The 24,762-nt window shown below is 46.7% G+C and overlaps 1 protein-coding gene across 1 annotated transcript in view; it reads right to left on the bottom strand.

Moving 5' to 3' along the window:
* PACRG (PARK2 co-regulated) overlaps positions 1 to 24,762 on the bottom strand; it is a 194,474-nt gene that overhangs the window by 117,317 nt on the left and 52,395 nt on the right. The window lies entirely within an intron of this gene.

Below are 24,762 nucleotides of genomic sequence, written 5' to 3'. Positions count from 1 at the left end.
GCGACGCCAGGGCGGACAGGTGCCCGGACCCACTGCCCCCACCCTCGCGCCCAGCGATCCGCAGGGGCCAGGCCCTGGCTCCTCCATCCCGTGAGGAATGGTTTTCCCGGGCGACCCGCTCCCTGGAGGCCCCGGGAGCCAGGGCTCAGGCGCACAGCTCCCCCGTGACTTGGGTCCGACACCATTTCCCGAAATAAACCTTCACGTTCTTGGCTGCAAACCCGTTCACAGCTGATGGGGCTTTGACTCGAGGAGGCGAGCAATCCCCTTCGTTTTGGTGACACCAGCCCTGAGGGAGCCGTTGGCACTGAACCAGCCCCCCACCCCCCGCACCCCCCAACCCGGTTAGAAGCGGCTCTAGCAGGAGACAGGATAGGAAATGGCTTGTAACAGGAACAGCAGACCATGAGGGATTGTAAACTCAACACATTGCAAAAACATGCCTACATTTAGATTTAGGGGAGGAAAGAACTGAACAACAGCAAAGCCAGAGACGACAGGCCAGGATGTGGGGCTGACGACGGGCCAGAACAGGGAGGCGAGAGGAAGGCAGCGCGCGTGCTGCTTCGCATCAGCTGGTTTTGTGCCGGAAAGAGCTTCATCAGTAACTGTCACCCAGATCGCCTGGGACGCCGCCACCCCTGCCCAGCAGGCCTCAGAGGGGAAAGTGGGGGGAACTGTTACTGCTGTTGAAATTGGTCCGACGCCAGGCTGCGAGGCCCGTCATCACTTTCTTGCCCTCCGTGGTGAGCATCTGTGCCTGACAGGGTGACGGGGAGGGTGGCAGCGACGGGACGCACAGGCTGCGGGGTGTAACGGGGACACCTCAGAGCACAGGGCCCAGGATCCCCGCTTCCCACAGCGAAGGGGCCCTGAGATTGGACGACCTGGAGCTGCTTTTTAGGATTCTGGTTTAACACTGGTTGTTAAGAAACAAAGACTTAGGAAGAACCTTAGACGTCCCCCATTTCCTGCCTCAAATTCCGGGGGGAACCCGCGTCAGGAAGGACACTCGGCACAGCCACCTTCGCAGGAGGCAGGAACCTCGGAGCACCTGCCTCTGACTCGACAGCCCCCCTCCCCCCCACCTGTACCCCCGGCCCCCCGTCCTTGTGTCTGGGTTGCCTCGAAAAATTCTACCTGCTCTGTAGCCAAAAGGTACCTGCCTTTTACGTCCTGCTTTTCCTCAACCACCTGGAAACTGCCTGCTTCCTTTGAAATCTCAGACCGCTCTCCCCGCTCTCTCCTTTGTCCACAAGGACACTTGGACCCAACTTTGCATTTTTGGAATTCTCATGCTCGTGTGCATCCCCATAGCATGTGTTACAAATTTGATTTCCTGATCATGTTTCTGTTCCCTGATTACTAACCCGGCTGGAAGAATTTAGAAGGCGGGAAGGAAAGGAGCATTTGTTCCAGCCCCCGCAATAGAATTTCCGTAAGTCCTTGGTATCTTCATTGTAAACATACATTACCAAGCATGTATTTTAAGATATATAATTAAGTAAATATTTATAAAATACACTTATTCTATCTAATAGAGAGGGAATATGCTAATTGATTCTCACGCCATAGCAAAGATGGCAGTGCCCGCAGCCAATAAGGAGGGAATATGCTAATTGACTCTCATGCCCTCAAAGATGGCGGCACCCACAGCCACAAGATGGCAGCACCCAGTCCCCTCAGCCCCGCCGGGGTGGCAGGGGCAGCAAGGCTAGGCCCACCCTGAGTGCCTGCCTCCGGAGTCCCCCAGTCCCCTCAGCCGCCCAGCCGCCCAGGGCCGGCCTGAGGGGCAGGCGAGCCTCGGATGTTGGCTGCCCAGCCACCCAGGGGAGCCGGAGGCTCAGGTAACCAGGGCCGCCCGAGGCTTGTGCTGCCGGCAGTGGCAGCAGCAGAGGTGTGATGGGGCATCACCTTCCCCTGATCGCTGGGTCGCCTCCCGCCCTGAGGGCTCCTGGCCTGTGAGAGGGGGCAGGCCGGGCTGAGGGATCCCCGCTTCCCCTGCTCCAGTGCAAGAATTTTCCTGCACCAGGCCTCTAGTAGTTAATAAATTGCCAATAGTTTAGCTTGGTGTTCACTCTACTGTGTTGCGGGTTATCTTTGCACACTTTGACATGTACATCAAGGAGCAGCTCTGAGTCTGATCTAATGACTCCAGACAGTGCTTCTGATCAGTGAGTGCCATGAACTAGCCCTAACAACAGCCAAGGAGCAGAGGGAAGGCCACACACTATAGGCGCATTCTCTGCAGAACACTGGGGGAGGGGCCTGGACGGAGGGCAGACAGATGCTGCCCAGTAATGTTGGGGTGACACAAGGAAGGGGCTTGCTGTCAGTCACCCCTGGGGACAGAGGTCATTGGCTAGAATGGGTGTGGCCCTTGCAAGCTCCAGGAGATCTGGGGTACTTGACCCTCTACACAAAGGAGTTCATTCTTTTATGCTTTGGGTTCTCGTGGGACCCGTGTGCCTCTGGGCATGTGGGGCTCATTCGCTTCTGCTTCCTTGCATTCACCCACATGGCCCACGCCACAGGGACCCCACACACAGTGGACCCGGGGACTGGACTGGCCCCGGCTCCAACATGGAGGGGACACTTGGCCCCTGGCTCTGCTTCTCGCTCCACTGAGGCCCCAGCTCCATGCTCCCAGGACTGGACTGGGGGAAACGGGGCCTTGGAAACCCAGGGTGTAGTTCCAGAGAGACGAGGCGTTCTGCCACCTCACCTCCCGCGGGGCCTCCGGAAATGCTTATCCCAGCGGCACCCCAAGAAGCCCCTCCCACCCCCACCCGCAATGGGGGGACGAGATATGTTTTTCTCTGATAGCACTTTGTCCTCGGTTACTGAATTACAAAGAGCCGAGGAGGCCGAGAGAGCAGATGATCTCATATCTTCAGTCAGAAACGGGATTTACTTTAGAAACAATTATGAAAGCATGACAAATGACCAACAGAATAAAATTTAATGTTGGGTTTTTTGTAATATTTCATGTATATTTTGCATATTAAATCAGCTAGGAATGACTGATGAAACACTGTTTTATTAAATAAGTCCTTTCTAAAGTCTATTCATCATCAGAAAAATGTAGTTGGATAATGAAAAGACGATGTGGTTTCACTTGTATAATTCATTTCAAACCTCAAACAATGGAAAGAAATGCACAAAAAGAAACCAAATAAATACCAGGGTAAAGTCCTTGAAAGAAAGCTGGAGGATACCATGAAATACAGTGAAAATAGAAATAAGTATATGCCTGCAAGTTATTTTTAAGCTTATTTTAAATTAATATCCCAAAACGAAGGAAATGTCACCGGTAATGGGAGCCAGGAGCGGTGGCGGCCAAGGGCTGGGGGGGCCGGGCGATGGGAAGGTGTCGGCAGGTAGAGTCTGCGTTTCACAAGATGCAAGGACCCCGAAGGCCGGCCACACAGCAAGGCGCAGGCACGTACACCTTCTCAGCCGCCCGACACATGCTGCTTTGGCACAAGGATTCTTTGGAGTTAAAGTCAGAAAAACACTCTGTCCCCTAAAGCAGGGGGTGCGATTCCCTGTGAAGGATGCTCTTCCTGCGCCAGAGGGAAGTACCGGCCCTACGAGGGCTGAGGCTGAGGGGCTGTCAGCAAGAGCCCTGGTTAGAACCATTCATATCTGCCCGGCCGGTGTGGCTCAGTGGTTGAGCATCAATTGACCTATGAACCAGGAGGTCAGGGCTCAATTCCCAGTCAGGGCCCTGATCCCCAGTGTGGGCGTGCAGGGGGCAGCCAATCAGTGATTCTCTCTTACCATGGGTGTTTCTCTCTCTCCTTTTCCCTTCCTTTCTCTGGAATCAGTAAAACCACATTTAAAAAATAATAATTCACATTCCCTTTAGCCGCTCCACATACTTTTCAGTTACTTTCCCACAACTGCCTCTCTTTGTTCAATCCACTGTAAAAGCATGTGGACGCCACAATTCTGTTGGGTCTTCATTCCTTATGCGGGCTCCATGTCCTGTAGAACTTATGTAAGTTTGTACACTTTGCTGCTGCTTATCTGTCTGATGTCAATTTAATTCTCAGGCCCAGCGGAAACACCCTAAGAGGGGAGAGGTAGAAACGTTCCCCCCCTCCACCGTGCACAGTTAAAACGAGTTAAGATGCTAACATTTAGCCCTGACCGGTTTGGCTCAGTGGATAGAGCGTCAGCCTGCGGACTGAAGGGTCCCAGGTTCGATTCCAGTCAAGGGCATGTACCGTGGTTGTGGGCACATCCCTAGTGGGGGGTGTGCAGGAGGCAGCTGATCGATGTTTCTCTCTCATTGATGTTTCTAACTCTCTATCCCTCTCCAATCCTCTCTGCAAAAAGTAAATATATAAATATATTTTTAAAAAAAGATGCTAACATTTATGTCATGCGTATCTCACTGTCTATGCTTTCAGGGTGTCCCAAACTAATAGATATGCTTTGAATAATTATTAAACCCAATGTGTTAAATCTGAACGGAAAGAAACATCAACTGAGCCATCAGAAAATGCATGCGTGTCCATCCTTTGGGACACCTTATATAACTTTAAAAGAACAGCAATAAGACTGTATCAAGATTTGTTAAAAAGTCACTAGTAAAAATAATACTGTTAGAATAAAAAATGTCATTATTTCCTAAAATTTTTAAAAATTATTTTTTAAAGAAGAGCAAGAGTTTGCCAACTGCGGCAATACTTCCCAAACACGCTGTGGAGGCCCGGGAATCGCAGACTTCAGAGGTCAAAAGGGGGAGTCAGGGCCACCCTGTCTTCCCAAGAATGACGCAGTGACTAGGACACAGCCATTCCACCCAAAAGGGAAGTGGCGTGCTCACCGGAGGTAACGTTACCCACGCCCTGAGGTAGCAGCACCCACAGGGCTGCCATGGACTGGCAGGTGGCACTGGGTAGGCAGCACAAGGAAGTTAATTAGCCCTGAAACTGGGGACAGGAAGACTGTGCAACCTGTTCTTTGGGAATCATGAGAAATTCAACACACTGCCATCAGTCCAGGGGAGAGAGATGCAAAACCTTGCACTCCGGCCTGAATACTTAGAGAACGTTCTAGAAAGAGGAATGGGATAAAACTCAAAATGGGTCACTGCTTCTTTCAAATATTGATTATACCTTCATTTTATAACTTACACAAAAATGACTTTTTAAAAAGTAAGTCAAGAAATTACTTGAAACGCCGTTAGAGTTACAAACCACTGATTTTCATGTGTTGGACAGAAAATGGTTGCCAATGATATAGTGTATTTGGAATTATCTGCTATATTTATTGGCGCATAAAGATAAAAGGATTGTTTTTATGTGCAGAAGATGGAGGTTCGGTTCCTCAGAGGAAAATATTTCAATATTAAAACCACAGCGCAAGACGATCATTGTGCTACGCGCTCCGTCCTCTTAGGAGAACTGGCACCTGCCCTTCACAGATGACAATTACCAGGATAATGAGAGCGGCATGGCTCCCACTCCCTTCACAGGGCAGATCCCAGCAGAAATGAGGAGTATAATAAATGTGGCGAAAGTTGTTTAGAATTTGGAAACGTTACTAGCACATGCTCATGACCAAAATCATTTCAAACCAAATACAACAGCAACTGTGCTCAGTTTCATTCAACTATTAAAAATTAAATTCAGCCCTAGCTGGTGTGGCTAAGTGGATAGAGCATCAGCCTGCGGACTGAAGGGTCCCAGGTTCAATTCCAGTCAACGGCACATGCCTGGGTTCTGGGCTCGATCCCTAGCAGGGAGCGTGCAGGAGGCAGTCCATCAGTGATTCTCTCTCATCATTGATGCTTCTTTCTTTCACTCTCCCTTCCTCTCTGAGATCAATAAAAATATATATTTTTTAAAATTAAATTCAGCAGCAATCAGACGCACCTCTCATGCTTCCCAAAGTGAGTCGGAGCACTGGTACGACTATTTAGATTTTACGGTTATTAAAACGACTGATTCAATTTCCTTTTCTTACATAGCTGTGCTTTGCTCTAAAACCTGTCCTTTCATAGGGCAGAAAGGAAGTTTAACCAAAGAAGCAGACATGAATTCATGAGATTTTCCTAATGCCCAAGGCCCATGGTCAGCAAACCCGGGCTGCCGAGCCACATGCGGCTCTTTGGCCCCTTGAGTGTGGCTGGTCCACAAAATACTGACTTCTGCACATGGGCCACGAAGTTTCAATCGCACTGTACGTGTGCACCCGCACGTCGTATTTTGTGGAAGAGCCACACTCAAGGGGCCAAAGAGTCGCATCTGGCTCGCGAGCCGCAGTTTGCCAAGCCGCAGTTTGCCGACCACTGCCCAAGGCGATCATTATGTGACAGTCTGAGTTGAAATCTCAGACACCTAAGATGCCTATTTTTAAAAAACACGACTTCATCAGAGTAAATGACCCAGCACCATTAGGGCCCGGACTTAGGCGCTGAATGTCCAGGACCTGGTCAGGGCCTGGTGTATTGTTGACAGTAAGTATTTGTTGAATGACTTATAGTCAAACAATGAAAACCAATAAGGATGAATTAAAGCTCCATTGACTTTTAATCATGAAGATCTATCTTAAAGGAAGCAGCTGTAGTGACTGTCACTTTAACGAGGGCCCTACTGGTCTCTTAGCTTCCAGCCCCGCCCTGCCTGCCATCGTGCCCTGAGCACTGGCCCTGAAGTTGCACTCTTTTAGGTCCCAGCAATGAGCAGTATTTACTTTGGAAGAACAAGCAGCCCTGATGGGATTAACCACAGAACTGGTGAGCTTCAGTCCCCAGCAGAATAAAACCAAACACAGCCGGTTAACAATAGGGCGCAGGGCCCTGGCCAGTAAGACCGGGTGGTTGAGCATCCTCCCGTGCGCCAAAAGGTCGCCGGTTCAATTCCTGTTCGGGGCACACGCCTGGGCTGCAGGTTTGATCCTCTGTAGGGGAACATACAGGAGGCAGCCGATCTATGTTTTTTTCTCTTAAATGGGTGTCTCTCTCTTTCTCCCTCCCTTCGCCCCTCTCTCTAAAAAATAAAAAAAAATTCTCAGATGAGGATTTAAAAACAAACCTCTTCTCATCAGTTTTACATTAAGAAACAGATGTACAAAAAAAAAATAGAAAAAGCAAAGAAACAGATGTACATTTTCATGTCAACAAAATAATTTTATAAAGCAAAATAAATTATAAAATATATATTTATTAATGTCACAACATTTAGATGTTTGATATCATAATGTTGATATCCAATTGATTTCTCAAGCACGTTTTCTCTTCTAATTTTATGGCTCACAGCGAGGCAGAGATTTTGATTTATGGTTTCCAAAATACAGGTAATTTTGCATGATTTTAAGTTACTTTTTACTCATTTCACTCTGACTAATTACACGCACTACACAAAGACCTCTCTCCCGCTCTGCCCCCCCGCCCCCCGCCCCGACTCCACGGCACCCAGTCAACTGCAGCCGCTGGCATGTGCGGGGAAAGAGCGCGCAGAACCCACAGAGACCATGTGTGACACTCAGTCTCTTCGCCGCCTTTAGCCCCAGGACCCCCAGATGGATGACGTCATGCTCTGTCACTGTCACAGTAGACGTGTGCGTTCGTGTGGGGAAAGCATGTGTGCTGTGAATTCACCAGATCGAGCCTTGGGGAGCGGGCCCCTCAGTCTCCCCGTGGCCCTGGATTAGAAGCTCGCGCTCCGGGTGACCCGTGTCAGGACAATGGGGAGGTGGCATCTCTGCACCCACATGTGTCCGCTCACGTGTGTCTCATCGTTTCTTGTTTGTTTTTTTAAATATTTTCACTAGCAATGATTTGACTTTGAAAAGAAAAGAGAAACGGGACATGAAAAGCGGGTTTGCTTGGTTACTTCCGCTTCCTTATATTTAAAGGGTGAAAAGCACTTTTCACAAAAGAAAGATGTATTTGTATGTGCTCATAAAATATTTACGGCGAAATATACAAAACACAGCCACTCGTGATCCCTTAATTAGCCTTTAAGCAGAGTAAGAACTTAATTAAAGTATAATTTGTTAAGTCATTAGAGTTGGGTTATAACTTTGACACTGATTTTCAGTAATGAATAGGCCCCGAAAGCACATGGCTCATTTGGCTGTTGACATTGCATTTTCCCTTCAACACTCTCCTCTTTTGGGAATCAGGGCATTTTTAAAAGTGAGAGGCATCCAGCAGACACTGTCATTTAAAAAATGAATTTAGAAAATATTACCAAATGGCCTCCGATTAAATGCATTATCATGAAAGGAATCTCCCCCTTATTAACCCAGCAAACTGTACCCTATACTTCCATGGTTACTTCCATCACCATTTAACACTCCATATTCACTGGTTTTTCTTCCTGCTATAATGGAATCTCTATGAAGACAGGGAATTTTTCTGCTTTATTCTTTGCTGTTTTTCTAGTCTAGAATGGTACCTGGCACATAGTAGGTAATGTCTATTGAATAAATAGCCACTTCTTATTAAGTTGCATGGACATCAATTAGATGACACACACAGTTAAAAAACACATACGTAAGAATATAATTTCAATATGATCAGACCACTAGAATTTAAATAAACTAATTCTATGTATCAGTAGTAATATTCAGTAAGCTAATCTCATATCGGTCCTAAGAGCATTACAAACTACATTCTGTAAGAAAATACAAAAACAAACAGCTAGCCAAAGATCTATGAGGCTTGAAAATAAAGTGTAAAATATGCCTGTCCTGCTGGCCAGTGTGGCTCAGTTGGTAGGGCACCGTCCCATGCACCAAAAGGCTGCTGGTTCCATTCCTGGCCAGGGCACATGCGGGTTTCGGGTGTGAGCCTGGGTAGGGGGCGTGCGGGAGGCAGCGATCAGTTATGCTCTCACATTGAAGTTTCTCTCTTCCTCTCCCTTCCTCTCTCTCTAAAAATCAATAAACTATTTCCTAACATAATAAAATAAAAATAAGAATAAAATATGTCTAAGATAACCATCCTCACTCTTCGCTACTGAGTAGATGAAATTTAAACTGCTATTATATTAAACAAACAAAATGTACAAAATGTAGACTATCTTATTTTAATAAATTCTTTCAAAGATCAGCTTTAGAATATTTATTCATAATATACCAGGGGCTATGATAAGTGAAAGTTAAAAAACGCCCTGCCCCAGTCGTCCATCGCAGTCCCGGGACACAAGAACACAGATTTCTGTCTTCCTCAGCACTGAGACTAAAATAGGGTGTCTGGCTTTCCCAGAGGAAGGACTAAACCACGAGTAAAGGTCACAAGGCAAGAAACACAGTGATATGTTTAGAAATCCATACACACAAAGGTTTCTCATGTACAAAGAGCAAGACGGCAAAAGACACACAAAAAACAAAAACAATGGGGATTGTTTAAGAAGCCAAATAATGAGGCTGTACATTAATAACAGGCAAAATTTCCTAGCAAAAAAAGGTTTTCTCCAATCTGGTATATTCCAGAGTTGTACGCACTGGATACAGGGCTCACTACTTCTGAAAACTGACCTAAATCCTAGTATTACTGAGCAGACAAAATATTCCTGGTAATGTTGCAACTAACCAATGCATGTTCCTCTCGCCCTTCCTGCCTCTTCCCACTGACACCCTCACATCATGAGAGTCCAGATTTCTTCCTCATGCGATGAACCATCTGCAAAACCGCTGCTGGAGACTTGAAGATAGTCCAGTTGTTAGTTTATAAAATGTAGTAAGTTACAACAATGAAGTGTCAAAATTATAACCCACACGGGCAGAGTGAGCCAGAGATCCCCAAACAGAATTATCAAAATCTTAACTTCTACGTTTCTTGACTTGTGGTTTTAATGTTACCAGTCTAACCATTAGCACTTCTCATAGTTCATTTAAAAATATGTAAAGAAAAATTGATGTAAAAGAGCCAGCTCTTTTGTGCATATGCAAATGCATCATTACCCAAGCAACTCTTCACAAATGATCTTTGAAGGGTGACTAAAAAACACTTTCTTTTTTCAATTCAGTCTTATACTTGATGGTTAGTAAAATTTTATATAGCTTAATGCAAATGGAAAGTATTTTTTTCAAATGATGAGTTGATGCTTCTCAAGAGATTCGCAAATGCCAAATTTTAATACTGAAAAAGTAAAGGTCTTCTTAGGGCCAGCCACACCTTATTAGCTGGTGAAGTCTCACAGAATGATCACTGACATCTCACCTCCAGTCCTGAAACGGAACAAGACGTCTATATACACATGCATAGACATGCATACACACATTACACACAGAAATGAGATTTTTCCAAACCCAAATTTACTGTCTGCAAGAGATTTAATACATGATTACACACACACACACACTCCCACCGACCCACTCACATACTCAAACACTCACACACTAACACACAAACACACATTCATACACCCTCTCACGCTCACATGCACACACTCACACATACCCACACACTCACATTTATACAAACTAATACAACATTTGCTGATTACATTTGTTTAAATAAAAGGACTTCCATGAAAAATACAAAAAATATTTTAATTCATTGACATTTTTACATAAAAAATTTTTAGAACGGATCTTGCAGTGGCGCAAGATTGTATCTCAAAGGAGCTCCTTTTTTCGGGATCTAAGCCAAGATATGAACCCAACTGAGGAAACAAGCCTAAGAGAGCCCTCTGGTCAACATGACAAATAGGCTGTAAAAGCCGGGGGGAAAGTTACAACAATGCAGAGCCATTCTCCAGAGTAAGAAAGGCAGATACGGCTCCAAGGAAGACGAGGAAACGCAAGCCGAGAGCAGCAGCAGGCGAGGAACCCTGAACCCGATTCCCAGCCGTCAGTCCGGAGCCTGTGCCCGGGGGACCCACCGGGAGACCCACCGGGAGACCCACCGGGAAGAGCCACCGGGAGAGCCACCGGGAGACCCACCGGGAAGAGCCACCGGGAGACCCACCGGGAAGAGCCACCGGGAGACCCACCGGGAAGAGCCACCGGGAGACCCACCGGGAAGAGCCACCTGATGAGGCCGCGCACGGGGCAGGCGGGTGCCGAGCGCAGCGCACAAAACAGAGGCTCCCAGTTCGAATGAGAGCAAGAGGCAGCGGGCAGATTCAAACCCCCAGCAATACAGGTCACAGGAGAGTGTGAGAGAAACTTTAAATAAACATGTTAGTTACTTAAGCCGGAAACGACAGTAAGAGAAGTCGTAAGGTGAGAAGAAGACATTATTTGAAAAAACAATAGGTAGATCTTTTAAAGAAACAAACATAGAGTCTAGACCAGCCGTGGGCAAACTACGACTTTTATGTAATGATGTTTACTTTGAATTTATATTAGTTCACACAAACACTCCATCCATGCTTTTGTTCCGGCCCTCCGGTCCAGTTTAAGAACCCATTGTGGCCCTCGAGTCAAAAAGTTTGCCCACCGCTGGTCTAGACTCTATAATTCGGTAAATTGATATTTACTGAAATACACAGGTTAGACAGTAGATCAAACCTAATTGAATTACTAAATTAGAGGACAGGTGTGAGGAAATCGCCTGGAAAGGAGCCCAGAGAATTAAAGAGATGGGACAGAAGAGAAGAGACCAAGCGTTTGAAGGCTACAAGGAGAAGGGCCAGCTCGTATTTAATAGGGACTTCGGAGTCTTCACATTAAAATCAGATTGAATTCTAAGCAGAACCAATCTTTAAAATTCACACCAAGGTGAAAACATGAATAGGTTTCAAAATGCAGAGCAGGTCTGGGAGTCAGTGATGTCTCTGATATTTGGGATTGCTGTAATATGTAGACATACACATACGTGAATTAATCACCTCAAGGCCATGGTACAGGCAAAATGTACTATTCCTTTATGTAATGATAAATAAAGTGGGAGAAGAAAACATTCACTAAGATACATACAGATATATAAAATGGTATACATTTCATAGTCTCTCAATTTAAAACATTTGTCTACAGAAGTCATTTGAAGCAGGACATGTTTTAGACACGCTGAATGAAGGAATAAGAACGTACGGTTTATGCAAGAGGAAGCAATTTACTTTAAAACTTGACATGTGCTCCCTGGGCCTTTTTCAGATTCTCTGTTGAACAGCAATCTATTCCAGTCAAGGAGCTACTTCAGACTCAAGCCTCATTATGCAGGCTTGAGGGCCGGCACTGCGTGTTACTCACCACTGTGTGTTACTCATGATGTGAGCAGGTGAGCCACTGCGGCCCAGGGGTTTGTAACATCACGTTACGTCTCTGCAATGGGGCACATCCAATAATGGACTAAACTAAACTGGACTCTTCTGTTTTAATAACACCTGGACAAGAGTCTCCACAGTGTCCCCCGACACGCCACAAACTCGCCCATGATGCAACGGGAAACCAGGCATATAATGAATGCACAGGCAGACACATAGAGTTTTTACAGATAACAAGGCCAATGGGCTGGGACAGAAAAACCACAGTTCTGGTGAATTCATGTTTAGCCACCAGAGGCACCCATCCGAAAGTCGGAGGTAGCTTTTGCATCCCTCCTACACCTTCTGCCACTTGGTCAGAAATAGAAGATCTAGAGCAAACTCAGAGGGTGGGGGTGGTAGGCCAGGGCACCATTCTGCCATGGCGAAGTAGTTGCTTTGTAATAAAAGTGCTATTCCCTTCCATTCCCATCCCCGTCAACATCGCCTCTACAGCCACTCACAGCCAAACCTCAGAGAAGAGCTGAACAGGAAGCAGGGAGAGCGGCCCTCGGTAGCACATTCCCGCACCCACAAAGCAGCGCGCTCTACAAGCAGAATGCTGCAGGCCAGGGCGGAGGAGAGCAGACCTGCACTGTGCATCCCGGGGGTGGCAGGTTTTCACCTGCTCCATCTGTCTCAGTAACGAAAGTCACAGAAGATCCCCTTTTAGGCGACAGAACAGAGCTTGGTGAAACATGTTCATACCAGACCCTGAGTTTGAGCTGGGGGCTGGGCAGTCTCCCTCCGTGGAGCTGGGCAGAAGAGCTCCCCTGTCCCCAGGCAGAGGAAGTGAGGTCCCGCACAGCCCATGTCCTGTGTCTTGGCAAACACCTGTTCTAGATGGAGGTCAAACCCAAAATATGCAGTAATATATGAGTTTCATAAACATCCTACACACAGAAAAAGAAATGCTTATAATCTTAGAGACATGACAGTGAGAAAGACCCTTTACAGTCACTTCTGCAGAGATCAGTGATTTTTAGAAATAGGCGCACTCAAGTGTTCAGTAGCCAGCCTTCATAAAAGAGCAAAAGTCCTTATTGTGATAACAGGTAGATGCAAAAATAAAATTTTACCCTTAGGGAATAGTCAGACATGTTTGCAAAATATATATACATATGCATATACATATACTATATACATATGTATATATTCAATTATGTTGATAGTAGTATTGCTTAAAATAGCAAACTATTGAATAAAAACATTAATATCCAACAATAGGGAATTGGTGACATTCCAAAACCCTCTAGAGATTCTCAAAATGGTTTTTAAAGTACATATTCATTGGCATCATAAGCTTCGCAATTGACAAAACCTCTTTCATCTCCCCAACTCAGATGCTAACCAACCACCAATTCTGTAAATGTGTTTTCTCAATAGCCTTCAAACTAGCTCTCTTCTCTCCATGCTCACAGCTGTGGGATTATAATTCATTCACATAATTCATTCAGCTTTTTCTATGATAAACTTGCCTGGACAATAATGTTAAGCTTTTTAAGCCAATGTGTATAATGATATCACTGAAGAAATGAACAATATAAAGATTTTCAAGGCTTAATATAGCAGTAGAAGCAAAATTTAAGTTGAGGCAGTAATAGAACAATTGATACTAAAGAAAATAGAAAATAAAAGAAAATTCTATAATTTTTTAAAAAATGAATAGAGATAAAAATATTGATAGAGACAATGACAGGCATTATAGGATCAAATATATGTACAGTCTACATAAAATTTTATTCTAAGAAAGAATATAGAAAAATTGTGACAAAAATAATAATCTATGACATCACAGAAGAAAACTTTCCTCACTTGAGAAAAAGTTTCAAGTAGGTAGACAGATTAAGCTCACTACATTAAAGAATTAATGAAAAGGAAAATATATATATACATAAAAGCAACTTTTACTTATACAAAAACTAGTGGCCCTGTGCATAAAATTCGTGCATGGGGGGTATCCCTCAGCCCGGCCTGCACTCTCTCCAATCTGGGACCCCTCAGGGGATGTCCGACTGCCAGTTTAGGCCTGATCCCACAGGGATCGAGCCTAAACCTGTGGAATCAAACCGGCAGTTAGACATCTCTCTCGCAATCCGGGACTGCTGGCTCCTAACTGCTCACCAGCTTGCCTGCCTGATCGCCCCTAACCACTCTGCCTGCCAGCCTGCTTGCCCTCAACTGCCCCCCCCCACCAGCCTGATCAACACCAACTGCCCCCCACCTGCCAGCCTGATTGCCCCCAACTGCCTTCACCCTGCCGGACTGATCGCCCCAACTGTCCTGCCCCCCCAACCCCCCCACAGCCAGCCTGCTCACCGCCAACTGCCCCCTCTTGCCGGCCTGATCACCCTCAATTGTCCCCTGCTGGCCTGCTTGGCCCCAAATGCTCTCCCCTCCTGGCCTGATCGCCCTTAACCGCCTCTGCCTTGGCCCCACCACCATGGCTTTGTCCGGAAGGACGTCTGAAAGGTCTCCTGGAAGGTCTCCCGGTTTAATTAGCATATTACCCTTTAATAGTATAGATACTGCAATTACCCAGACTGTGAAAATCAGTAATCAAACAAAAACTGATCAAATATATGTCTTCAAAAAAATTCAGGAGTTCAGAAATAGTCAACCCATGTACATGTATAGAGATATGAATCTAAATAAGAACTCAAGAAATGAAAATTTATGGCTTAAAAGTTATGGATTGCCCCTTATTCAGACTGGGACACAATCTTTGAAATTCTGTAGGACCTTTGTGATAGGTCTTAGATGGGGAACAGAGACTTGTTTCATGATTCTGTCAGTGGTCTTTGTCCATTTTTATACTTGTCCCAAAATCAAGCAATGTGTGTTCATATTTAATCTTTTTCTTAATATCCGTTCCTGTTCTCCATAAATAAATAAATGACATGCTCACAATGACAAATCCCCTTATGCGGTGGCGCTGTGGCATGGGCATGAGAAACGAGAAGCCACGTGTGACCTTTGCCAAAGCAGAGCCGCACAGGCACGTGTTCGCATGCATCTCCTCCACGGTCTTCAGTAAAGGCCACTGGAAGGCTGGGTGGGGGCAGCATGGGCAGGGTGGGGAGGGCCAGTGGGATTATAAAAGGGGGGACAACTGTAATACTTTCAACAATAAAGATAAATTTTAAGAGACTGTTAAAAAGCATACTAAACTATGGTTGTCTTTTTTGTTAGTTGTTGCACTTAAACTGGGGAAAACTAATAATAATTTATACTCCAGTGGCCGTTTTGTCCATTATTCATCTCCTCTGCTAATTAGTCCCTGAATGTTCCTTTGATTTTCTTAAAAATCATCATATGAAACATAATTTCAATAAAGTATAATATATATGTAGAAGAAAGACTGAACTAAAACATCAATATTATACTGAAAGTTGTTATCTCAGATGAATGCTGTCTTCTGTATAAATTTTATCCATTTTCCAGATTATCTACAGCAATCATCTATTGGTTCAAAACTAAAAAAAAAAAATGAGAAAATTTAGTAAGTGCCAATAATTTTTATTTCATATAATGACAAATTTTTAAAATGAGTTGCATCTCAGTTTAGTTATAGATGCAGAGACACAGAAGCATGAAGCGGACTGATGAGTCTGAGGGAAGTGGAGGAGGACGGGAAGAGGTTGACCAGGGCATTTGCATGCAGATATGCACCACCCTTGGACAGAGACAAAGGGTGGTGAGGGCCTGAGGCGGGTCATTGGGGAAAGAAAGGGGACGTGTGGAATACTTCCAATAATAAGACTTTTAAAAAATGAGTTGTACACTATTCTCACCTACACACAAAGAAAGATAAGACGGACTAGGATACTTTGAATGATGTTAACACAGTTGCATTCAATGAATGGTGGAATGATGAGTGATTTCTTTATTCCTCCTACTTTTCAATATTTTATTTTATAAAATAAACATGTACTAGTATATATTTCATATTGAGAGTAAAATCTTAATAACACAGGTACAAATTTATACATTTTTACATGATTCAGCTGATTATCCTACCATAAAACTTTCAAGGTTTTTGTCACAAATAACCTTCATTGTGACAAAAATAAAATGTAATTTCCTAAAATTGTTGCCTCAAATATTGATTAAAATTGATATGATTATGCATTAACATCGTATTTAGATTTTACCTGAAAGAAAAGGAGAAACTTTAACACAGCTGCAGGAGGTTGGAAATTCACGGAGTACCTAGAAGTCGCAAATGTAGAGAGACACTTTTACCCTCTAAGTGGAAACATCAAGCAAACATCAATTTTTCCTTTTTACTCTGATTTCATTTGTCATTTGTCAAAGAACTTTTGATCTCAAAAGGGCTTCAGCCAAGAAAGGGCTGTGTGCCTGGTGACGAGACAGACAGGAGCCTTCATGAATCAGCACCTGCAAAGAACAGAGACCCTCTCCGGGCAGGTGCGGAGATGTCGCCAAAGTGCCGCCTGGGTCCCCTCACAGGTTTCCCTGACGCGCAACAGGCGCTCTTGTCCAGACTAGAGCACCGAGTCGCCGGAAACGACAAGATCTGCGTGGGGAGGGGCAGCAAGCCCGCTCACGGGTGAGTGAGTGACAAGGGGGCATCCCCGCTGTGGCACCCTAGCGAAACCAGGGGCTACTCCCATATTTCTGTTTTTCTTTTTGTAATCCTCACCTGAGGATATTTGTCCGTTGGTTTTTAGGGAGAGTGGGAGAGAGAGGGAAGACGGAGAGAAGCATCGATGTGAGAGAAGCACATCGATTGGTTGCCTCCAGCATGAGCCCTGACCAGGGCCCTGCAGGGAGGATCCTGCAACCAAGGTATGTTCCCTTGACTGAAATCGAACCCAGGACCTTTTGGGCTAGGCTGATGCTCTATCCACTGAGCCACACGGGCTACGGTGGCTGCTCCTCCATTTCCACTGTGGGGGCCGTTTAACGTGACAAGTGGGAGTGATTTGCGAAATTTCCCTCCAGTGTTCCCCGGTCCAGGGGTCTGAAAGTCACAGCACTGCTGGCTGCCCTTGGGCCCTGGCCCTGTGAGTGGTGGGGGCCGGTGCCCACCAAACCACGTCACGGAGCGACAGGCGACCTTTCTCTTCACTCTCTGCCACTTTCCGGGGCTGTAATTCAGGGACGTGCACGCTGGGAGAGCTGGCATATGCCCCCGCGTGAAGAGCAGATGGAGGCGCGGGGGAGGAGGCTCCTGCGGGCTGGCTACAGGCAGCCCTGCCCATAAAAGTGAGCCATTCGCACTAATTTCTCACATAAATTACCAGGCGCGGTGGCCCATTCAGCAGAAAACCCTTCATCTCGCTGTCAGAGGTCAGCTCGCCCTTTAAATGACAGGTATTTCTGAGCCCTGGCTGTGTTTTCCTGCCGCACATGTTCCTGGTGGACGCGGGCCGCCTCCAAACACTGGGACCAGCGCGTTAATGGCCAGGGGATCCTTTTTCTCAAGGCTTCCAGACTGAGCTCTGACAGTGAATCCCAGAGGAATTAATAGTGGAACCAAAAAGCAGGTAAACTGTCACTTTTCTGGTGAAATGTGCCCCCCAAATGCTAGGAAGGCCTGCTTCCCAAACCGCACCCTGGCTGCCGGCAGAGGACGCGAAACCCAGACTCTCCCAGAACAGTCATGCTCCCTCGTGTGAAACAAATCACTCAGCTCGGAAATAAACTTGCCTAAGAGACTTCAGACGTCAGTACTGGCTTCCCCTGGGTGGGGTAGTCGATACAGTGTTGGGATCCTCAAGATGCTGGAACGTTAGAACCTGAAGCCACCAAAGGGCTGAAATATTAACCCAACAGCACAGAATTCTGACAATATGCCGAAGACGATGGATCAGGTGTCGCGTCAGTGCGCCTTCCTTCAAAATGCAACAGCATCTACGGACGGCACGCTGCCATGGTTTGGGGATGGTTTTAACTGCATGCAAACCAGTACACACTTCATAATAATTATAGTCAGCAGCCTTTTCCTAATAGGGAATTATCAGTTACGTCCATGAAAGCGGCCCCCTTGGCACAGTTTCTACAGTTCATGACACTAAGGACTGAAGGAAAGGAGAGCAGACCAGAGGAAAGGCTCCACGTACAGTCACACACGAGTATTAGCAACTTGTGGGGCAACGCAGAACGGGAGGTGTTGCCGGCCACCCCCAGGAGAAATGTTTAAGCATCCAGTCCACCTGTGCCCAGCGTTTTCTTTCCTTGGATGTTACAGGGGGACGTACAGTTTTACTAGTCGTGGTTGAGAAAAAGAAATGAACTTGTCATTTTGAACTTGAAGGAGATTAAGAAGTGAGGAGCCTTGGGTAGAGCATGGACGCACAAGATGAGGAGCGTTCTCAGGATAAAAGTGCAACCCACCGAAACGATCGCATATATCCCCAGAGACTTGGTCTCGGTGGCTAATTCCTAATCCATGTTAAGGTATTTCATGAGCATCCAAATATATTTATTTTAGTAATTATGACAAGGTATTTCTTAGAGCTCCCCAGGAGACAGCCATGTCCAACATCACGTGCTTGGTCATCCTTTCAGACTGGAAAGCGAGGGGAGAGGGAGAGAGAGAGAGAGAGAGAGAGAGAGAGAGAGAGAGAGATGGCCAGTGAAGCAGCGCCAGTGGAGGTCAAAGGTGAGGAACCTGCTCCAGCAGGCTCACCGCCACCCACAATGCACTGGGCAGACGCTGCTGCTCTAGGCTGGGGTCGGGGGAATGAAGGTATGGAATAGAGGCATAGACAGGGACCCCTGCCTTAGGGAACTCCAGGCTGCGCCGTCTTCCTGACCATCTTCCTTTGGACCTTGTAGGTCCCTACCTGGTTTTCGTTCTCTTATATTTAAACTGTGTAAAGCAACGTGCAACCCTGTAGTAATAAGCTGGGGTGTCGATATAGACACGAATGCATTTATAGAATTCACTGGTCAAAAACATAGAAAAGTGTGTTTTCAGTTACCGACTTCACATTCATTAATGAAGTCACTTTTTAACAGATAAACAAAGTCTTAGGATCCTAGTGTTAGTCAACCTGTAACTGTGTCATTACTACAGGAACCTCAGGGGGTGTGCGTGGTGGGGGGTGTGCGTGCACCTCCCACAGGCCGGTGGGAAGACACACTTCAGGCAGAAAGGGAGGCTGTGTGAGTCCATTCTCACCTGCTACGTGCACCAGTTCTGGTTTTACTGAGTTTCTTTCAATATTGTTGGCTCTAAAGATCACTTACATGTCACACTAAAGATAAAAGCCAAGAGGCCCACTGCCCACCATGACACTGGGGACGAGGGCTGGCAGGTGCCGATGGGAGATCCGAGGCCAGGACAAGCCCGGTTGGAGCCCTCCCCTCCTTAGACAATGTGAAGACTCGAGATTTTAGTTGCACTTTGCACATCCTCATTTGGCTGGAGTTACGGGGTCTCTATCTTTTTACCCAAACTCCCTAATACCCGGCCTCCCCCAGCATGGTCCTAGGAAGTCAGTGGAGGTCACAGCCGCGCGGGGCACGGTGGCTGGGTGACGGGGAAGGGGTTTCCAGGACATGTCCCAGCCAGCAGCCTCTGGACTGCAAGGATGAGGCTCACCGGGTGCAGCCCCAGCTGGTTTCATCTCCAGACGAAATGGTTTCTAATGCGGTTTCGTTGTTTTTAAAAACCAAATGTGACTAATTTTCTCCAGCTTTCTCCCGGGATCTGCACAGAAGTGGTTATTTTAAATGACGTGTATTCCAGTGCTATTTTAAATCAATGGCTCAGAATCGCAATTTATATAAAAATGGCGACTCTCACAGCGCCACCTATGACTCATGCGTGTGTCCCTCGTTAACGGTGCCAGTAACGAGGTGACTGGCCCAATGACACAGATCCTGCCCGAAACAGAGAGCTCGGACAGGCTCCTGGCTCCTTCTCCTGGATCAACGCTGGAGGAGCTAGAGGGGGAACGTGGGGTCCCAGAAGAGAAGAGGAAAGGAAGGAGAGGGGGAGGCGAGCGGAGGCAGGGCCAGGGGACTGGGAAGGAGAGGAAGGAGAGGCGGGAGGGGAGGGAGGATCAAAGACCTGAGCCTGATTTAAACTGATGCGGGGCGGGGGGAACAGGGGCTGGGAGAGAGTTGTCTGGAGGCGGAGAGGATGGTTTACAGGAAAGCAGTGCCAACACCCACATCGTTTCATATCCCGTGACTCATGCTTTAATGTTGGCTTTTAGTGCAATTTAAACCTCTCCAGCGAAGGCCCCCCTTCTACACTCAGGCCTGTCTCCACGCTCCTCCAAGCAGAGGGGAGACAACACCTGCACATTCTGCAAGTTTGTGGAACATTTCTTCTCCCTCCAGGATGCGGCGCGGGAGGCCGCCTCTACCCCCAGCGCTGTCCTCACGGTCTGAGGCCGGCCACAGGAGTCAGGGAGGCACACGGACACGCGCAAACGCGGACACAGGCTTCCGCGGCCCTTGGGCCCACCGTGACTGCTTTGCGAGGCAGCAGAAAGGCGTGCCCTGTGCCGTTGCTGGCACCTGTGCTCTGGATGTGGAAGCTACATGGACAGAATCAAGTCACGTTTGCTGGTGTGCTGGTGTACAGCCAAGGAAACAGAAAATGGGCAGGTTAACCATGCTTAAGTAAAGGGTGTCCCAAAACTCACACAAGAAGTAATTTTGATAGAAAACACAGGTTTATAATTAAAAATTGTAAATTTTTTATTGATTCATAAAGTATACAGTATAGGGTTATGTGTGGAAAAGGATATCAGGTAAATGGCCTCCACGGCTTTGCTGTCACATACGCACGCTTTTGTTGAAATTTCCCATGACCGTTTTGCATAAATGTGGCTGAATTTCATTGATACAGCGCTCAATTTCCTCCTTCAAGGCGTGGGTGGTCGTGGGCTTGTTGGCATAAACTATATGCTATTCCATACATAACCCTATACTGTATTCTTTATGAATCAATAAAAAATTTACAGTTTTTAATTATAAACCTGTGTTTTCTATCAAAATTACTTCTTGCGTGAATTTTGGGACACCGTTAATTATGAGGCGTTTTATGGCTTTAACCATCGCTAATCACAAATGTCTTTGCTATACTTAGAAAATGAATATCGAAAATTAAAACAGCATGTCAGAGCTTGCCGGTACATTTCATCTTCTAGGTCAGATCTCTTCATCTTGCCACTGACCAGCCCATAGACAATGTCACCACAAACCTTTTGGAAGACTTTCTCGTATTTGCCAAGGAGCGTGTGCTAAGCACCGACGGCCCTGATGACGACACACCATCAGCCCGATCTGCTCATTTTCACAGCGAGTCCCACCTCCCCACGGTCTCCTGTCTGGGTAGAGGCTCGGGCTTTTTATGGTTTTTACTGTAATTATCTTAATGGAGAGCAGCGCTGTCTACTACGGTGACCATGTGGCCATTCAAATTAAAATTAATGAAAATTAGCATTTCAGTTCCTGGGTCTCCCTGGGCCCATTGCAAGTGCTCAGCGGCCACATCTGCAGCGCAGCTCGGTGGCGGGGCCCTGGCCAGGCCGAGCGCTGCATTCGCTGCTGCGACCTCCGAGGTTCCTCCAGGATCGTCAAAGGGCACGGACGGCGGCCCTCGGTCTGCCCTACCGTTTGCAGGTGGAACAAATGGCCGTTTCCTTTTGATGTCAGTTCAGGATGTGGGCTGAGAGACCTAAACATGCATGGCCATCTACCAGTCTCAAAGTCTAACTTCTATTTTCGGGGCTCAGTATGTCCTTTACAAGACACAACCTCAGAGTCCTGTTGATGGTGGTCGGCCGCCAATCCAGAGCCAGGAGTAGGGGGGCTGACACTGTGGGCAGGGCCTCCTCTGCCTCACGAGGGGAGGAGGCTGAGATGCCGCCAGCCTGCACGGTTCAGAGCAGAGACTCTAAGTCAGCGTTTCTCAACCTGTGGGTCGCGACCCCTTTGGCGGTGGAACGACCCTTTCGCAGGGATCGCCTAAGACCATCCTGCATATCAGATATTTACATGACGATTCATAACAGTAGCCACATGACAGTTATGAAGTAGCAACGAAAATAATTTTATGGTTGGGTCACAACATGAGGAACTGTGTGGGACGTGGTTACGGTGTTCTGGCCAGGTTCAAGCCTCGGACTAATGACAGGACAGGGTCCTCTCATTGCCACGTGCAAGTCTCAGCTGGAGGGCAGGCCCGCCCAGCACAATCATAGCCAACGGCTGTGGTTGTGAGCTTGAACCTACGGTCCGAACACGTGGCCCCACGTGCCTTGTGCTAGAGTTCAGGTGCATGTCGTTGAGTGGGGTTGAAACTCACGGAAATGCTGTAAACAACGTGATCACACCCCTACTTTGCCTTGTGGCATCCCACCCCCCCTCAGGATCACCTTTGGTCGTGCAGCCACAAATGGCGCGAGACCAGGGACTGAGTTCAGGCCACAGAACTGTATTTAAAGGGCCAGAAGGTTGAGAACCACTGCTCTAAGTGCTTCAGGCCACAGGTCTCCTGCAGGAATAGCCCAACTCACCCCTTAACGGTGCAAAGCTGCAGGCACCCGCACACTCCCGGGCGCCCTGGGCTGTCCCAGGGAGGGGAGGGGGCCAGTACTTTCCTGGGGAAGCACAGCTGCTCAGGAGGCGTGTGCGCGGTCTGACACGAAGACGAGGCCTTTGCCTGACCCGGCGCCCCGACTCTGTCCACACACAGGGAAGGACAGGGGCGTGTGTGTGTGTGTGGTGGGGAGCCCTACTTCCTTCCTTCGATATCAGCGGTTCTCAACCTGTGGGTCGCGACCCCTTTGGCGGTCGAACGACCCTTTCACAGGGGTCGCCTAAGACCATCCTGCAGATCAGATATTTACATGACGATTCATAACAGTAGCAACATTACAGTTAGGAAGTAGCAACGAAAATAATTTTATGGTTGGGAGCTCCCGGCAGGTCACAACATAAGGAGCTGTATTTAAAGGGCCAGAAGGTTGAGAACCACTGCTCTATATGCAAGACCCCTTCCTTGAAATGCACCCCAAAGAAGAGTCGCGGGCTCCTAGCAGGTACCGGAGGGCCCCCACAGTGCACGTGCCAACGAAGAGAGAGGAATATCAAGCCTGTGCTTCATCACCTCACCGTCCCGCTTCCAGGATTAAAACAGCACAACTGAAAAGCCTTTAGCACAACTTTAGTAGAGCAAGGTCCATGGTCCCGGGATAAGAGGTTTCTTTACACGCACGCCGCTCTCCCACCCGCAGCAGCAAATGCACTGCCTCCTCTTTCTCTGATGCCTCAGACCGCTGCATCAGTGCCGCAGTCAGCGGTCGCTTAAAGGAATTAATGACGCCGGAAAATGGAGAGCAGGTTACTGCATCAGTACCGCAGTGAGCGGTCGCTTAAAAGAATTAATGACGCCGGAAAATGGAGAGCAGGTTACGTCCCTCCAGACTGTTGGATTAGCAGAGATACAGCAAAATGATTCCTTATATGTTGTTGTCAAGATGAATTTTTTCTAGTCTCGTGACATTTCTAAAAGTTACTCACAGGATTATTTGTGGTCAAAACACCTACACATTCTTTTTATTGATGTGATTTTTATGTCCTTTAATTACTTAAAAGACCAAAACCATTCACTTTTTATAAAGAAATGTGGCATACTCTTTCTCATATTTAGGAACCTCCACTGTGTTATCTTGTGTAAAAAAGTAGACAAACAAACATAATCAAATATAAACAAACCCCAAACCACGGTCAAGTGTTGGGAATATGTACTTACCAGTATGCTACAACTAAAATATGCACATTTCCACCTAACTAATTTTGCATGTTAATAGAGATGATTAAAAACATGGTAATAATGTCCTTCATCATCCTAAAAAATGTGTGACAAAATTCAACAAGGACCCCTTCAGATTTCTCTTGCCAAATAATTTGTAACAATTCCAAGTTTAATAACTGATTACCAGATGTCTGCTCAAGGTTTAGAAATGTTTGATAATTATATGAAAACACATACAGACATACTAGAAATAAGGCAAACAATCCGTTTTGTTTTTCCATTAAAAAAGGAAGAAGTTAATACCAATGAGCCTTTCTAAGATAATTTGATGAATTCCTCAACTCGATCATTTTACCTATTAGCATAAACGCATTTGTTACTAATTACAAACAATTCCTGCGTTCACCCTCAGACACTACCGTGGGCTTTTCAGTTAGATGGGTCAGTCGCTCACTTTACATGACATTTGGCAAAACCCTTTTATGTTCCTTACCCCAACGTGACACACACACACACCTGACCACGCTTTTCTGGTTCCAGCCGAGAAGCCCTTCTGGCTGCTAAATCCCACCCAAAGCAAAGCCGTTGGTAACAAAAATAGTCACCGAGCGGACGCCGGTGAGAGATGGCCATTCCTGTTCAGATTAAATGGAACAGCTCCCGGTGAAGAGATGGACGAGCTTTTACCAATAACCCCGGCGAGCCGTTGCGAGAGACGCGGCCGCATTAGACTGAGCCACTAGGCAATCCATCTATTCTGCAGCCAATTAACCTTTTGTCAAAAAAGTGTCGGTGCTG

This window comes from Myotis davidii, unplaced genomic scaffold, assembly GCF_000327345.1.
Source record: "Myotis davidii unplaced genomic scaffold, ASM32734v1 scaffold1494, whole genome shotgun sequence".
NCBI classification, from domain to species: Eukaryota; Metazoa; Chordata; class Mammalia; order Chiroptera; family Vespertilionidae; genus Myotis; species Myotis davidii.
This window is presented reverse-complemented; position numbering and strand designations above follow the sequence as displayed.